Below are 18,412 nucleotides of genomic sequence, written 5' to 3'. Positions count from 1 at the left end.
CTCCCACTTAAATCATCTAAGTATTTTAAGGCGTAAAACTCATAAATGTTTTTGAAATGAAAATGACACTTATCTACTAGCTAAGAAGACTCATAGTTTATAGAAACAGAAAGCCTACTGACCATCTTCAGCACAGATCACAGAGATTGGTGATGCAAATGCACTTCTCCCCTTACAGCTAGGCAGGGCATATGTTCCTAGTTTTCGCTGGTGGGTTGAAAATGAAAAATTCAATTATCCTGGAAAGTCCTTCAGCAACCCATATACACTGAGGTGACAGAACCCTGAGAATGAAATAACTAGATCTCTAGGTGATCACCCAAAAGACTTTCAGTAGACTTTGAATAAATGAAAAAGAAAACCTTAGTTATATTTAGTTACTGAAATTTAGGTTCTTTGTTACGGTACCATGGCCTGTCTAATGTAGTATTATTAGAGAAAAATGCTTACTAATACCAGCATCAGAATAACGTAATTATGAGTACATCAACAGACATTCTGTCTTTTTGAGCTATACCCATTTCTTTTTTTAAATGAACTTTTTCTGTTTGGTATCCATGTATCATGCCTAACCACTAACAGCTTTTTGTTATTTCCAAACATGTTCATTATAGATTCACAGACTTACAAAACTATTAGATCGTCTGTTCTCTTATTTCTTGAACCCCAGCATCACTACTAATCTGTATGTCATCTATGACCTCATAGACGATCTTTTTCTACAGTGAATTCTATGTTTAACATCACAAGCTTTAGAATGGAGCAGACCTGTGTTAAAGCCATTCACCAGCTGTTTAGTGCTTCAGTTCACTTAGTGCAGAACAGCAATGATTAGAGAAACTTCTGTTAGGAATCTTTTAATTTTATTGGGTTTTGTTTTTAAAATAAACAAAACAAATATATGTAAAGCGATTAGTGTAGCAAAGAATAAATCTTTCCTCAAGTAAATTTTATTGTTAGTGTATCTTTATGACACAAATAATTACATTGGTGTACCCACATATTGTAATGTGATCTTTTTGACTTCCACTTTCCCCCTTGTCTTGTTTACTTTTCTCTCATTGTTGAGACAAAATATTTGACACCCAAAATGAAGGAAAGAAAGTTTTATTTAGCTTACAGTTTTTGGAGGCTTCAGTCCATATTCAGCTGGCTCAAAGGCAGGATGACATGGCTAAGGGGCAACCGTTCATGGCAGCCACAAGTGACAACACAGAACAGGGGAAAAGGGGAAAGCACACCTCTTTCCTTCCCTTATATTAGATTCTGGTACCCACCCCTGGATGGGTGCAGCACTCACACCATCAGTTCCAGCAAGAGTTAGTGAACCAATCACAACACTAGATTCAGCCACCTCTGTGACTGCATGAGACTTGGAGGGGATATTTAAACACAAACCATAATGGCTCTGTAATGTCTTTCCCTTTTCCCAGATTCCCTTCCCAGGTCCATCAAGTCTACCTCCCTATTTCCTATTATCTTTTATTTTGCTTTTTAAATTATTTCTATTTTGGGTTTCTCATATCAGAGAAACTATATGACAGTTATTCTTCTGTATCTGATTTATTTATTTAGCATTGTGACTTCAAGATTTATCTTTTTTCTTACAAGTGGTTCAAATTTATTGTTCTGTAAGGCTGAGTAGTACTCGGATGTGTGTAAATACAGTGCTACGTTTTCTTTATCTATGAAAGTCAAAGGAAGCCCTTATTTACCGCACAAAAATTCCTACTTTGCATGAATTATCTTTAGTTAAGACTCAGAGTACCCCATAAATTACTTATTTTATAAATATGAAGCACTCAGGTTATCAAATGTCCCCAGGAGCGGTGGTACACTCCTGTGATCCCATCACTCGGGACTGTGGGAGGTTGAAGAAGAAGTTCAAGACCAGTGAGACCCTGTCTCCAAAAAGAAAGAAAAAGGAAGAAGAAAGAAAAATAAAAAAGGAAAAAGAATATTATTTCCCAAGCTCACAAAAGGTCCACGCTGCTGCTCTGAGAGGACCCAAGCTGCTGTTCCCCTCAGACACCCCCCCCCCACCTCTCCTCCACATGATTCATCAGTCTGAAAGAAAAATTTTCTGGGCATGTTTTCCAAAAGTGTTACAATGCAACAACTAACAATTGTAAAAACCCACAATGAATAGATAATATTTAAAAGCATATATTTTGTATTATATATTAAACCATATTGTAATTTTATTATAATTAAAATTACACAGTCAAGTAAAGTCTTTTGGCATTGTTTTCTTTTGTAATATCTTAGCTCCTCAAGTCTTCTTGTTATTCAAAGAAATGGATGGTTAGGCTAAAGTCACTTGGAAAAATGAATGGATTCCCTGAAACTGACATTTTCTCTTTGTGTATGTCACTTATAAAATATAATTTTTTGAAAATTCCAGTCAATGTGTCTTGCTGAGAATTTAATGACAAAGAAGTAAACATTTCCCTCCGTAAGTGTTAGTTTGTTTCTCCAGTTTCTTTTTGGACATCTTTCAATCATCTAAAGAACATCTTTAATTTAAAAAATAATTTGTTGAATAATGAATTGTAATCTTTGAAGACCTCATCCCATAGATCACCAGAAACCAAAATATCAGGGAAAAAAATAAAGAAAACTTAGTCACTTATGGAAAGGAAGTTACTTTGAATTTGTTGGGTTTCAAATAACCTCAGCCTCTACTTGTGTGCTCATTTAAAAAATATAATTGATCATACTGAATTACACCTGAAATGGAAACTCAAACAGTACCTCTGTGTATGCATGAAACCTGCAAAGAAAGACCTGCTAATTGTGATTTGAGGTATTTTTTTTTAATGGCCAATTCGGGTCACTTTTTATGACTCCCACATGAATTTCAGTCTGAAAAGTTTGGAAATCAAGGTGATAAACAATAAAACTAATTGCTGTATTAATATTTTACACATTCTTAAATTTTGGTTTCAAATCATTTGTATTTTGTTTTAAAATAAATAAATATTGACCCCAAGGCCACTGTCAGTGCCAATGGTGTCCCTGTGGGAAGAAAAGCAAGGGATCTGCAGAGCTTGCAGGCTACCTTTTTCCACTTTTTTCTGAGGCCTGTTCCATTCCTGAATCAGAGAAATATGGAAGGTAACCTTTGTGACAAAGCATTACTGTGTTTCTTTCCATAAGTGGTACATATATTTTAGCTCTCAAAATAATCTCTTTTTTGGAACAAAAACAATCTTCCCTTTAAATTTATGGCCAACTTTAAAGGGCTTGATTGTCAAACTAAAAGTTAGTTAATGTCTTGGCTTCAATAAAAGCTGATTAAAGCTGAAAGATATAAGAGTTATAAAATCAGAAGAAATAGAAAAATAGCTGGATTTTTAATCTAAATCTTGGCAAGTATCTGGAAAGTATTTTCTAGAAAGACCAAATAGTAGTTATTCTTTATGCAATGTATTTAAAATGTTTTGTAATTCCCTTATGCCATCAGGGATAAAAAACTATTTTAAGTTTAAAAAAATTTCCAAAGGATATAGAATACGTACTTTTTTAAATTAAAAAAAACTCAAGAGATGGTGTTTTATAAAAAATATTTGCTAGATAAACCATTTGGAAGATACCCCTGTGTATATATTATATATATTACAAATGCCTTTGCTTGATGAGTAAGTGCTGCATTGTCTTAGAAATTAAAAGCCAGAATTTAATTGAACACTGAATGAAGAGCTAAGGCTATTTTTTGCTTTTGCTTTAATGAACCTATTTAAGTTTAGAAAAATCCATCAAATTAAAAACAACCCTCAATTTGAGCTGTAACACAAAAACACCCACAGACCTCAGGAAATCACCAGGCTCATTCACCTTGACCTTTGGCCTCTCACACGTTCTAACATTCAACTTTCCTCCCTCTGTCCATCTGCTTGAACCATTAGTAAAGTTCTTTCGCAACAGGGCTCGCACAAGTAAGCCAGCTGTCATCAGAGCATATTTAAACTCTGCCTCTTACTTTCCACTGAATCATGTGTTTGCCCACAGGTCTCATTAAATACAGGGCAGGGCAGTGGAGCAGTTTCAAAATGCTCTGGGGAAACAAGCCATCTATAGAAAAGGGTGGTCTGAAAGCCTTTGCATTAATTTGCTTGTTTGGTTGCTTGCCTGCTTGCTTGTTTTTTTGGTCTACAGAGAAGTTTCAATAGAATAACAAGATGAGTGAAAAATGTTTGCAGGTAAATGAATCTCCGGCAAAAAAGACAATAGAGTATTAACATGGAAATCTTTCTTTTAAAAATTAAAACTTTAAAAATTAGTTCTAAAAGTAAAAAAAATTACAAAAGACTCTTGCACAAATCTCCCATTGCTTGATTTGATTTAGGTAATAAATGAATCATGCAAATCTCTGATCTTACCACAAAGAGCCCATTAGAAGAGGAAACTGAAGAAAATGGTTGGCTACAAAGCCAAAATTGTCAAACCTACTTCTTGGAGGTTAATTGAACTGTCTTTAGGGGAACCCAGAAAGGCAAATGAAAATGTGTCCACTTCCATACAATGGAAAGGGTTGAAGCACTGGACGTCTAAGTGAACAGGATATGAAATTTAAAGGTTCATTTTAAGGAGTAATGCCAGGAAGCAATTAACACCAGGTAAAACAAGCAAATTAGAATGGATATCAGGGCATTTGGAGTTCCATTTTTCATAGGTGCTGTATAGATATTTCGGCTAGTCTCTTAAATACCTTTCATTTTCCCTGCCATCAGCCCACTGAAACCAAGTTCATAATATAAAATCAATCACAGTAAATATTAACCAGGGCACACTCTGCTAAAGCCAGCACATCAGCAGAATGATAAGAAGCACAAATCAGCCAGCAAAGCTAAAGGGCTTCCCTAGTACCCCACTGTAGTCATTGTATTAACATCTAAATCAATATGGGGCACTTCAAAGGCAAAATCAGCAACAGCAATTCCTGAGTCTCTCTGAATAGTACACAACTTTGATGGATCCAGTCACTTCTCTCAGGCTCTTTTTGCATTTTGTTCTCTACCTCCCTCCTTTTGCGAGGCTCACTATGGTTTATGGAACCTGTTTATCCAAACACCAGCTACTTTTCATGAAGAAAGTTATTACATATAGAAATCCTCTCTGGGATTTCATATAGATATCTATCTATCCCTAGGAACAATCTAGGAAGCCAAACAATATGCTTTGTAGTAATTGGCACCAAATGGCCGGGATATGCCTAACAACTGATATCTTCCTTAATTTGCACACTTTATATACATTGTTTAATTTGAGTTCTGTTGGTATTCATATATTATATTTCTTTATTGCTGAGGGACTAGATTCTCAACAGGAATTTTCATAGAGGGCAAGGGGACCCTTTCCTCCATTTAACCTTTGCCTTTAAAAGTTACTTCTTTTCAGAAAGTATGAGATAGCAGATAAAAGGCATATCCTCACTTTTTTCTGGCTTTGTCCAACTCCTAAGAGATTGAATACGCAAACCAGTAAGTCCTAGATCATATATAAAAACAAAATTCTGATCATCAACCTGCAGCAATCTCACCAGCAACCAAACCCTTGTATCAGTTTACTTGTTTTAGTCATGTCACTGGGACAAAAGTTGAGCAGGCTAATTTGGCTTGGGGTCAGCTCACTCCAATGCAGAAACATCATGGCAGAGGAGCATAGGAGAGCAAAGATGCTTAGATTATGGTGATGGAAAGCAAAACAGGGGAACACTGCCAGGGAAGAGGAGATCAGGGACCATACAGAATACCCAAGATCAGACTTTCATGACCCACCCAGACACACTCACAAGTGTGCTTTACTAATTCCCTAGATGGCCCCCAAAACAACCACAATGATACTGTTAACTGTTACATTTATCTATAATAAACAGCCAGTTTGCAGCTATAAGTCAGACCTATAGAAAGTCAGATTGCTATCTCTAGGAACCATCTAGGAAGCCAAACAATATGCTTTGTAGTAATTGGCACCAAATGGCCAGGATATGCCTAACAACTGACATCGTCCTTAATTTGCACCCCTTCTTGCAATTTAGAAAAAGTCAAGCACACACCCCTACCAGTCACAGACTGAAATCAGTCACACATAGGATGCTCTATTTCAAGTTGACCTGCCTAAGCTTTCTCTGCTAAGGCTTCCAGTCAGGACACACTTAAGATTTTCCTTTTTTTCCGTTATAACACTTTTTCACTTTGTTGCATTTGCATCTCTCCAGAAATACACAGCAGCAGATAACTCCTTTGTTACAGCAAGCTCTAAATAGCCTTTGCTTTATCTCATTTGATTTGTATTTGTTTATTTCATACTTTCAAGAAAAACCCCCCAGCTAACCTGGGTATCCAAATGTGTTTTGGAAAAAGCACATTTTTTTCCAGTATTTTGGCAATAACTGGACTCATACAAAAATTAATACAAACTGAATTTAGTTTTCTTTTCTTCCTGAAATTTCTACATGCATCTTCCACCTGCCAAAAGCCCAAAGGAAATAAGGTTACCAGCACATCCTATTGACTTGCCACATGCAGCCCACTGGGTACAGGTTCAGGTGCTAACATTCTGAGGTCAAAATTTCCAACAGGAAAATCAAACTTTTTACACTCAGTGTAAAGAACTGTAACACTATAGGCCTAACTGGTTCTAGACAGTATAGCACTGTAGACTGAGCTGGTCCATACTGTGGGCACAGATGGTTTTGCATGCAGGCCCTTAAAATCCATGACAAATGTAGGGCACCAGCATTTCATATTTAGGTACTTTAAATAGTTCTTATCAGCTGTCATCCATGCATGGCATTTGGTAGCTCTTAAATTTATTCTGTTAGGAACAGATTACTGGGTACTTAATACCTCATCCTGTGTATTCTCAAAGTGATATAAGGTTATTTATTTATATAGTAAATGAATAAGAGGCATCTGTGACAATCTTTGGAACTCCTTGTTTCTCACCATGGATCCCATTAAAGCAAATCTAGAGATGTATAGTACTAAGGGAAAGTGTTTGGTCATTTTGTTTTTCACTAATACACTATATCTGACACCCAGAATTTAAAAGAAGAAAGATAAACTTTGGCTCATGGTTACAGCGAATGGCCAGCTGACTCTTAAGACAGAGGAGCATGGCCGAGGGGAACAGCAGGAGAAATCTGAACGTATCATGACAGCCAGGAAGCAGAAAGAAAAGTGAGGAGCAGAGAAGGGTTTACATCCTCCCAGGTCACACCCCAATATCCTTCTCTGTCAACCAGGCCCCAGCTCCCCATAGCAAGTTGTCTGTATCCCTCTCTTCATTTAATAGCCTTCCAAAAAGATCTCCTGTGAGCTCATGAGGCAGTTGGTGGACATAAGAAAAAGGAAGATATTCTGACACATGAACAGTGTCTTACGTATTTGTGGTAGTAAAAACAATGATATGAAGAAATGGCTTATTTTTTAAGATTTCTGCAGAACACACTTGAAAGAAGAAGAACAAGATATTTCCCTTGAGAACAGCTTTCCCAATAACTTCAGAGAGATGAAAAGCAAAACATTAAGCACAACAACATGGCAAATGGCTCACCAGTCCTGGGTAGAAACCTAACTGTGGGCACAATACTCAGAATGGGCAACATTGAAGCTAGTGAAGAATCTCATGGACAGTAACTAGGCCTCTCCATTACTTACAAAATGGATTGTTGAGCCAAATGTATTACAGCTAAAAGGCAGTGAAAGCAGACAACTTGGGCACGAAAAAGAGAACTCCTGTGACGCTGAAGGAGAAAAGAAATCATGGGAAAACATGTGATAGCACATGTGAAGAACCCTGACCTCCCTCTCAGTGATGCTCAGAGAGATGCCCACGGCCACAAGAAAAATCAGCACTGTGATCAATAAAGAGAAATTTCACTGACACCCCAGGAATACACAAGGCAAAAGAAAATTGAGTAGATTAAATTATGTAAATGAGCTTCAAGGGCAAGAAGACAGCCTTGGGATATAAAAAAGGATGACATAATAACTTCATAGGAATTTAAGTTTATCTCAAATGTCTTATTTTGAATTGATTACACATAAACACAGAGTTTGCTTCCCTACGTAAAGAATGAATAGGGACATTTATTATTTATTTATGGAAATTTATCCCAAGTGCACTTTATTTTCCAGGTTATAAACTCCAGGGGAAAAAAGCAAACTCTGAAAGTAATATTTCTTTTATCTGTTTTTTTTTTTCTCTTATTTTTGTTTGGAAAATTCTTTTACTGGAATAGTTTCATTGGCATTAAATTGTGTGGTTGTGAGTTTGCTTCCAGATAGGTTGAATGAATTTTTGGAACTATGAAAATCAAAACTGGAAGATGACAAATAACACTAACTCACCTCTGGAGTTGATGAAGGAGTGGCACGTGCTATTCCACTGCCGCCTAGTCTAGTCCAGGCCACCTGCTTCAGAGGAACGAGGGGCCAGAATGGAACACTTCATTCATCCACATGCTCAGCCAGCATGTACTGAACACAAATCAGGAACCAGGAAATGTTCTAGATTCACTGAGCAAACCTACAGCTCAAAGAAACAGACCTGAACTAAATAATGACCCAATAAATATATACTTTTCGTATTAATACGTGTTCAAAAGGAACAAAACATTTATGACATGAGAGGTTTTAACAAAAGAACCAGCATCGGGGAAAGCACTCCTTAGGGAGCACAATGAACTTTGATTTGCAGAAATAACAGAATTTTAGAGAAAGAGAGAGAGAGAGAGAGAGAGAGAGAGAGAGAGAGAGAGAGAGAGAGGACATGAGAAGAAACTGAAAGAGGGGACCTGGAGAGGCTGTGTGGTGCTGCAGAAACCATGGTACACACTGTATTTTCAGGATGAAGACTTTTATAAAGCCACTAGAACATCTTAAGCAATGAGGTAATAGGATCAGATTTGTTTCTGAAAAGAATTTACTACAAAACATTACAAGATTGAAATGCAAGAAGAAAAGAGGGTGGAGGACAAATCCAGTGACCACTGAAATAGTACAGAGGAGAGAGGGAAGAGGCTTGCAGTAGAGATGTTAAATAGATAAATGTTAAAGATTTTACAGAGCAGTTGACAGGAATTATTACAGACTAGAGGTGAGAATGTGGAAAGTGTCCAAGATTAATCTTTGGTTTCTGAATTAAGTAATTGAAACAATGGGCATGGGTGTAATTCACTGAGACAGGGAACACTGTAGAGAAGGAGCTTGGGGAAACATCATAAATTCAGTCTTAACTTTGAGGAACCTTGGCAATGGATAGGTAGATAAGGCAAGCAGTGACAATATATGAGTCAGAAGTTGTGATGAGAAGTTTATACTTGAGAAATAAATTTACAACTATGGCTGCATTATTTAAAGTCAGAAATCAAGTCACAGGCATAAATGCTATTTCTTGGGAAAAGATTATACAGCAGAAGAAAGGTGCATAGAAGCCTTAGATCCTGGAACTCCGCACTGAATTTCCAGATAAGAAAGATGAACCTCTCTTCAAGGGGACAAAGAAGAGGGATTCAGGGGAAAACCAAAAAGATATAGATGTCAAGTTTCTTAAAGATTGGTTTCCCCGATATGTGGATGTTGCAAATAGAGAGCTGACTCCAGCTTCAAATGTTTCTGGAAGATTACGTGAGATGAGAAACAAAAATTGTCCTTTTGATTTAGTAATATGGAAGTCAATAGTGATCACATACAGAGATTTTAATTTAAGAAAGAAGCCAGCGAGTTCAGAGGCGGTAAATGACGAAGTTAGGGTCTCCCTATGTGATAACTTCAAATATTTTCTGTGAAGAAAGTAAACATTTGCAAAGAAGAAAAACTGTGATCTCACATTGAGCAAAATACAAAATTGGAGGGGCCAAAATCTTTAAAATACAAAATTAGAGGAAGAGGAGCTCAGGATGATGATTTACAACAAACTAATATTATTTTGAAGACATCATATTTCATTGTATTGTATGAGCTTGTAGAAGATATCTGAAGAGATTTGCTTGGTGTTGTGGCAGAATGACTGGAAAGCAGAAGCGTCAGAGAGGATGAATTTTGCACCCAGACTTTAGGATATTAACTTAAAAATCCTTTTGTAATCTATTTAAAAGGCTTTGGAAGAACAGAAGAATTGTCCATCTCATTGTCTCAGAATGTAGGAGAAGCAGAACCGGCATCAGTGAAGAAAAAATTCATACGTAGTTCAGGAGTCACCTCGTAAACTACTGACCTCCTTTTCACAGGACATGATTTTTCCTGAGCTTGGCTGGGGGTTTGAAAAAATTGGGCAGTGTTAAGAAACCGGGGAAATATTTATGACCTTCTGTGCTTCTACCTCAGCCAACAGATAGGATTTCTATCCTCTCAAGGTAGGAGAGATTTGGGAAGAAAATTTCCTTTCTTTTCTCTGTAACCCCTGAGAATCAGTTCTTTCCAGAGAGAGGGCCTTATCCATGAAAGCTCCATGTCCACTGGGCCCCATTACAGTAGGTGGGATATCTGCACATAAACCAAAACAATGCAGCCCCTTTTCTTTATCTGTATTCGTTTTCCTGTCTGCAGTCAGGGGAAATGTGGGGAGGGCACTGCATGAAGCCTTCTCTGACCTGCAGTTCACCACTGAGGGGACAGGAGCCTCATTTAGACCTCCTGAGTTCTACCAAAGTTTTTATTGTTGTATTTGTCAGTCACTTTAATTGATTATTTTTCCTATTTGCTTAATTGTCTAAATGCTTCAAAGTAGTAAGCAAATATAATCCATATTAAGCAATTCAATGATAACGTCTCAGAACAGACAAAAATAATAAAATTAAATGGAATAATAGAAATCATCTTTTCCAAATTCATCGTTTTATGGAGAAATTAAATAGAAGCAGAGTCTATGTTTTCAACACACATTTGGAAAAGGTAACCATGAAATTAATAGTGGTCAATATATGAAAAGATTTTACTATTGGAAAAAACTGGGTATAAAATATCTTTATCATTTTGTAAATTATGCAATTCATTTAGCTTCTATGATACTGTTTTCTTTTTCTCTAAAATGAGAAGTACAAATCTATCTGCTATAACCTCAATGTTTGTTTGCCTCCAAACATCATATGTTGAAATTCTAACCCCTGAAGTGATGGTATATATGAAATGCGACCAGGCTATCTACTCTCATGAATGGGATTGGTACATTCTAAAAGAAACCAAGAAGAGATCCCTTCTACCATGTGATCCCACAGAGTGAAAAGGCACTCTTTTTTTAAAGAATAAAAAAAAAAACCAGAATAAAGCCAATCAAAACAAAACAATGAAACGCATACAGAACTTCAAGATAACAGGAAATCAACAATGACTACCACAGTGCCTCTTGTCATCTACAAAATAGCTGCCCATAGCATCAGACATAATAAAGTCAAACAAAACAGAATAAAATAGAATAAAAAATCAAAAGCAAAACGTAATAATCAAAGTGATACAGGCCTTCAAAACAAGATAATAGAAAATCAACAATGGCTGCCATAATGAATCTTGTTATCTTCAAAATAGCTGTCTAAACCTTCAGATATAAGCATGTACAATTAATCAAACAAAACACAAGAACTAAGTTGCTTCTTTACTTCAGTTGTTAGCTTTTCAGAAATTTCAGGTGTGTGACTTCTAATTTATACTATGTCTGTGTCTCCTAAAGTTGTTCTGTGTGGGCCAGAGGTCTGAGATTGTATTCCATTCCTTCATCTTGACATTTTCCTGTGTTTCTCTGAATCAGTCCATTGTTACATCCAGGGTGCTTCCTGCACTTGCTACCAGTTCTTAGGTGTAGGTGATTGCACTAGGGATTTGGGTTCTTCTTATCTGGTGTTGCTGGAGTGGTGGAAATGCATGGGCAGTGGTTCACCAATGCTCCCTCAATGGTGGAGGGACCTTGGGTGCAGCTTCTTCTCTGGGCCCATTATGGGCTTGCTGGGGCTCCCTGGGCCACTGGCACAGGGCCTTGGGTTATGACTTCTTTTATTAAGTCCATTTGGTTCCATCTATTTGGTCCTACTAAGTCTAGATTTGGTTCAAATCCAATATTTCCTTGCTGATTTTCTGGCTAGTTGATCTGTCTCTCAGTGACAATAGGGTATTGAGGTCTCCCATTACAATTGTGCAATTGATTATTTGATTTTCCATGTCTACCAATAACTGTCTTATATAGTTGGATGCTCCCACGTTAAGTTCATACATTATGATTGTTATGTCATCTGTGCTGTCTAAAGATGTCTCACTGCTCACTGACCACAACAAATCTTGTGTTATTCTTATTTGCTTTGTTTTGTAGCTATTTGATTGATTTCTCATAGTTCCTTGCTATTTTTAGGAGATCTTTCTTTTCATGATTACTAGCTGAAATTCTGTTTAAAATCTAAAATTCTACCTTTTCCTTCTTCTAATCCATTATATAGACTTTCAATGGCGATTTTAATCCCTTGTATCTCTTTTTGTATCTGTTTCATGGATTCTATTTCTCTCCGTGGGCATTTTTTGTTTCCATCTTTTTCTAAGGTCATCTATTCTTTTATTTGTGTTTTCTCTAATATCATTGATTTTAAGCATCACTTCTTTTTGTGCCTAAGAGATCATTTTCTCTGTATACTTTTCCACTTGTTTTTTCACTTTGGTTATCATTTCAGAAAGTTCCAGTGTTTGACACCCAACTTCAGCCATCTCATGGAGTTCCAGGCCTGTCCTGGGTGGGCTGGGAGTCTGGGGCTCTACCTCACCTCTGCATCTTGCCATTCTCCACCTTCTCTTTTTTCTTTTATTTTGTCTTCCGTGTTGATGCCCACCACCCTCCCATGATATATAACTCTACTACTAGCATTGAGCCTCTCTCAAGGAGGAAAGATTTCTGCTCCTCAGGGACACCCTTCAGATGTAGTTCATTCTTTATAACTATCCTAAGCACCTACTTTCTTCTGGTGTTTACAGTTCTGTGATAATTTCTGTGCTGTGTCCCAGAGAAGTGCTGGATACGAAGCTGATCTTGGCTTCTAGATGTGGGGCTGTGATGGTCTTCTGTCTGTTGAGTTCAACGACTGTATCCTCACTGCTGCTTCAGATGCTCCCATGTTACTAGCCTCTCTGATTACTTCATCATCCAGAGGTACGTATGCATCTGTGCACTGGGCTGTTGTCCTGGGTCTTAGGGTTCCCCTCGATCTTACACTGCTCCTGCCATGTCACCTTCCAGGACACAGTGCAGGAGGTCCAGATCGCAAACTCACTGTCTTCCTGCCAGCCCACTCTCCGGGATATAATGGAGGGGTGCAGAGCACAGACTCTGCATCCAGCCAGCCTGTCCTCTGGGATGTTGAGAAGGCACTCATGAAATAACAAGACACAAACACTGAGTCTTCAAGTGTCTTGATCTCAACTTCTCAGCGCACAGAACTATGGCACATAGTAAGTTATCACTTGAAGTTAGTTCTAGTTTTCTGAGGGGTTTTTTTGGTACCAGAAATAGAACTCACTACCTCATGCTTGCCAGGCAGACACTGTTCCGCTGAGCTATATCCCAGCTAAAGTTAGTTTTTAATACTAGTAACAGTAGCTTTACTATCATCCCCAACTACTGATTCTTTTCTCAAATCCTACCCCACTCCCCCACACTTGTTCACATGAAATTCACACCATCACTGCAATTTAGGTCCAATGACACCAGCACAAGTAACATAAGGCCAAGGGTAATCTGTTCTAATGAATTTCTTTGAACTTTGACTTTTTGTTCCACATATAGGAACTTGGATCTAATATTGTTCTATTTTCTGTAGAATAAAGAATGTGAGTTTAAGTAACTTATCCTAGTTCTCAAGCTATTTCTTTTTCTCTGCTTCTTTTAATAACAAACATTTTACTCCAGTATAGTTTTAAAGAAATATTGTAAAGGTAGTGCAGGGAATTCACATGTACCAAATATCCAGGATCATAATTATCAACATCTTTCATTAGAATAGTATATCTGTTGTAATGAGCCAATATTGATGATATATCATTATTAAAGTCAAGACTTTATTCATATTTCTTTAATCTTTACCTAATATCCCATTCTTATACAACAAACCTATCCAGGATATCATGCGTCTGTGTGACAGTTTCTCACATATTTAGTTTTGAAGACATTGATAGTTTTGAGGAATTAACAAAAACACAATGTAAAAAATTCTCTATTTATTTGCTGTTTTCTTCATAATCTTACTAGGATGATGAGTTTCTCGAAGAAAGGTCGCAAAGTTACAGTATCATTCTCAAGTATGTGAACTGTTCATGTGTTAACTTTGATCACCTGGCTAAGGTGCTGATTATCAGTTTGTTTTTTTAAATTTTATTTAAGGAGAAAAAAGAAAAAAAACAGAAAAAGGGTACAAGTTATACAGAATTTCAGAAAAAATAAACAGTAGAAAATCACTAGTTAATTACATATTGTCATCTTAGAAATAGTTGTTGAAGTTACAAATTACAGTATACAGAGGGGACCTTCAAACAGTGAGACTGCAAACAGTTTTGTTCAATGATCCAACAAAACTCAGCAATGTGGTTATCCATCCTACACACCCAAACATACATGCAGTTATATTCCCCAGAGAACTCTCCCCTCCCTTCTTCCATGCAATGACAATTACACCTCTTGGGTTTCACTGCTCCCACAGTTCTTATTACTTTTTTTTTTGAAGAAAGTAAAACCAAATGTGACATACCAGGCCAGAGTCAGTCAAATCAAAATGATGGACATAATACATAATGTAAAAACAAAATACAAGGTGATCAACAATGGTTACCATAATGCCTCTTGCTATCTTAAAAAGAATTGCCTATATCATCAGTTATAATAAAATTGAACAAAACAGTAAAGAATAAGACCAATAAAACCGAAACATTGGAGACATTATAGGACTTGAAAAGAAGATAATAGTCAACCAGAATGGGTGTCACAATGAATCTTATTGTCTTCATAGTTGTTGCCTACACTTTCAAACTTGGTACTATCAAGCATAACAGAATAGAGGAAAATCAGTCAAAACAAGATGGTGAGAGCAATACAGAGTTTCAAATCAAGTTAATAGGAAATAAAAGTGGGTTACTATAATATATCCTGATTTTTTTATTTATTTTTCCCTTAATTAAAAGGATAAAAATGAAAAAGTAGATAATAAAAAGGAGATTGAGATAAACAAGAGGGCATAAAAACAAAATAGCAAAGATCAAAACATAGCCATTTAAGCAAAATAGGGTTTCACCACAAGATAATCTCAACATAATAGTAGTTACTATAGAGTCTCTTCCCTTAAAATCTTTGGGTATAACAGAGTATAATGTAACATCAAACATATCAAGACAATGTAAAACCATTCAAGAGAATGACAGTATTATAGGGTATTTAGAATCAACTAACAGAAAATGAACAATGGTTTCTGTATAATCTCCCTGTCTACAAACATTTCTGTTTATATTATCACATACAATAAAATCCAATAAGATACAACACGTTAAAACTGATGGAGACAGAAGAACAAAAGCTTATGGGACTTCAAAACAAGAGGATATTAAATCAGCACTACCTATTATGATGTCTTTTCTCCAAAATGGCTGTTCCTACCATCCAACCTTCTCTGTCTCATTTCTGTTGAGCTTTTTTTCTGTCATTAGTTGTCAGTTTGTCCTCTTCATTTCGCTTTCTGCTCCATTCATTGTGGCCTCTCTGCCACTTTTTCTGGAATCTTGGTATTTATCATTTATAGAATATCCTGCAGTAATCTCTGCAGAGTTGAATTGTTGGTTGCAAATTCCCCTAGTTCCTCGTTATCCTGGAAGCACCTTGTTTTTCCATCAATTTCTAGGGACAGTTGTGCAGGATATATCAATCTTGGCTGCAGGTTATTATCTTTCAAAGCTTGGATTATTTCCCCCCATGCTCTTTGTGATTTGATGGTTTGTGCCAAGAAGTCTGCTGTAATTCTGATGGGTGTTCCCTTGTTAAGTGATCTGTTTCTTGTCTTTGATGGCTTTTAATATTCTGTTCTTATATTGGATTTCTGGAATTTTGATTATAATGTGCCTGGGTGTAGCTCTGTCTGGGTTGTAGGTGGCTGGGGTCCTGTATGCCTCATACATCTGAGTATCTTTACCTTTCGCTAAATTAGGGACATTCTCCTGGATTATTTCTGTAAATAGCTTTTGTAGTTCATTTGTTTGAGTCCCTACTTCTTCTTTTATGTTCTTAATTCTTAAGTTATAGATACTCTTATCATCTTCTAGTCTTTTTATTATTGCTGTTTGTTTTCTTTTTATTTTTAAGAAGTTTTTCGTTTCATGCTCCCACCTTACAAATATGTCCTCCAGTTCTGATAATCTATCCTTAGTTTCTTTCAAGCTGTTATGCCAGCTTTCAATAGAGTTTTTAGTTTCCTGGTAATCTCTTTGAACCTGCTACACATATTCTTTGTTTTCTCTATTTTCTCCATCAAACAATTCTCCCCTTTTTTTTCTGTTCTTCCATTCCACCATCTGTTTTTTCTTGGGTGGTGTTTAGCATTTCTCTAACTATTCTACTTATTTCTTGCTTTATTTCATTAAATACTTCATTTTTGAACTCGTCTATGAGGCTCTAGAGATACCGCTTTATGTCTATTGGTGCCGTGTCTGATATTGCATGTTTTCTGTCTTCATTCCCTTTTGCATTTACCTTTCCTGAATCAGTGTTCTCAGGATTGGGGACTGAGGACCCTTTCTTGTTGCTTCCTTTTCCCATACTTTTTGTTCCTTCCATACAAGCATCTGTAGGAGGCCCAGTTTTTTGTTTTTTTCTCTTTGTCTGTTACAGTTTGTTTGAATCCACTGGCTAGGTGTTCCCGCCCACTGCAGTGTACTAGGGAGACACAGACCTGGGCAGCCTCTGCTGGGCCCGCCCCTCCAGGTCAACCTACTGAATGCTTCACTGCTAGGGTGCACCGCCAGGCGCAAGGACCTGATTTGGGCTAGCCTACTGGATCTGAGTCCACGGCGTCACCAGGCCAAGCACTCCCCACCACTCCTGCTTGAGAGGGGAATATGTGACTAAAGTCACTGCAGGGCCCTGTTCCAGCTAGTCTGCTCGTTCCCAGAATGTCCTCTGTTGGAGCCTCCTAGTCTATGAAAGGGTCCCCATTTCTCTCACTCACCGCAGGTTGATGCAGGGCTCCCTGCCAGTCCTGCTCTCAATGCTGTTTGGTTCACCGATTCCAGCTCTCAGAGCTTTTGCACGTCTCTCTCCCTGCCATGCAGACTGGGACACAGTATCGGCAGCAGGAAATTCAAATCGTGGCTTCCAATGGCATGGGATCCAGCTTCCGCACTGAGATTTTATCTGTTCCTGTTATAGCATCAGGATTGCATTTCCAGTTGGTTTCTTTCAGCTTAGTTCATTCCTGGGTCAGCAGGGTACATCTCCCCTTGTGTAGGACTCCTCACATGGCACCACTCCTGGATTCTAAACTGGTAATCTCAGAGAGCCTCTGTGGCTGCTGTTATTTGTCTGCCATGTTCTCCCGGAAGTCATCAGTTTGCTTGAAAATTAGCCTCTCTCCCACTTCAAATATTGTCCTCTTTAGAAAGAAGTTGCTGTGTACTAGTCACACTTAAGGAGTCAGGAATCCTGCAGCATGTCCTTGAGGAAAGAGGGTCTACATAGATTTATATCTCCAATTTATGCACTATTCAACCATTTCTTTATGTCACTATGGGTATATGGATATTTATTCTATACTGTCTTAGTTACTTTATGCTCGCCACTGAGACAAAATACCTGATGCCCTAGTTGGGAAAGGAAAGGTTTATTTCTTACAGTTTTTTGGAGGTTTCAGTCCACACTCAGTTTGCTCCCAGGCAGGCGGGCATGGCTGGGCTGCCTTTCATGGCAGCTGCAAACAGCAAAAAGGAACCAGCAAAGAGAAAGACACACCTTCTTCCTGCCATTACATCACATCCTGGCTCCACCCCTTTGTGGGTGGAGTACTGACAACAATCCAAGGACTATACAATGAACTATCACAAATGAACAGTGCAAACTCATGAGGCCTGGGGGACACAGACATAAACCATGACATATACATTAGGTTATGATCCAAAACTGCTTTATTAATTATGTTGCACAAATTGTTTCTGCTTTGGCCATTGGGAACATTTTCAATAGTTTCTCCTGTCCTTTTGACCTACCCTCTTCATCATGGATTTTTCTTTTTTGAGCATTTCCTTACTTTTTGGCACTATCAGATATTTGAGGGTCATCTTATACATTACCAAGCTAATTTTTCCTCCCACATTTCCATAACAATAGTACTATATTTCAATATAGTATTATATTCCCACAGACTTCAACAAAACTAAAATAAGGCATCTGTTCAAATTCCCCT

General features: G+C 37.5%; 1 long non-coding RNA gene across 2 annotated transcripts in view; it reads right to left on the bottom strand.

Annotated features, from left to right (window-relative positions):
• The window catches only part of LOC134472128 (uncharacterized), a 96,263-nt gene that overhangs the window by 16,505 nt on the left and 61,346 nt on the right, over nucleotides 1-18,412 (bottom strand). The window lies entirely within an intron of this gene.

This window comes from Cavia porcellus, unplaced genomic scaffold, assembly GCF_034190915.1.
Source record: "Cavia porcellus strain 051 isolate PalLab524CR breed Dunkin Hartley unplaced genomic scaffold, mCavPor4.1 scaffold_22, whole genome shotgun sequence".
In the NCBI taxonomy this organism is placed as follows: Eukaryota; Metazoa; Chordata; class Mammalia; order Rodentia; family Caviidae; genus Cavia; species Cavia porcellus.
This window is presented reverse-complemented; position numbering and strand designations above follow the sequence as displayed.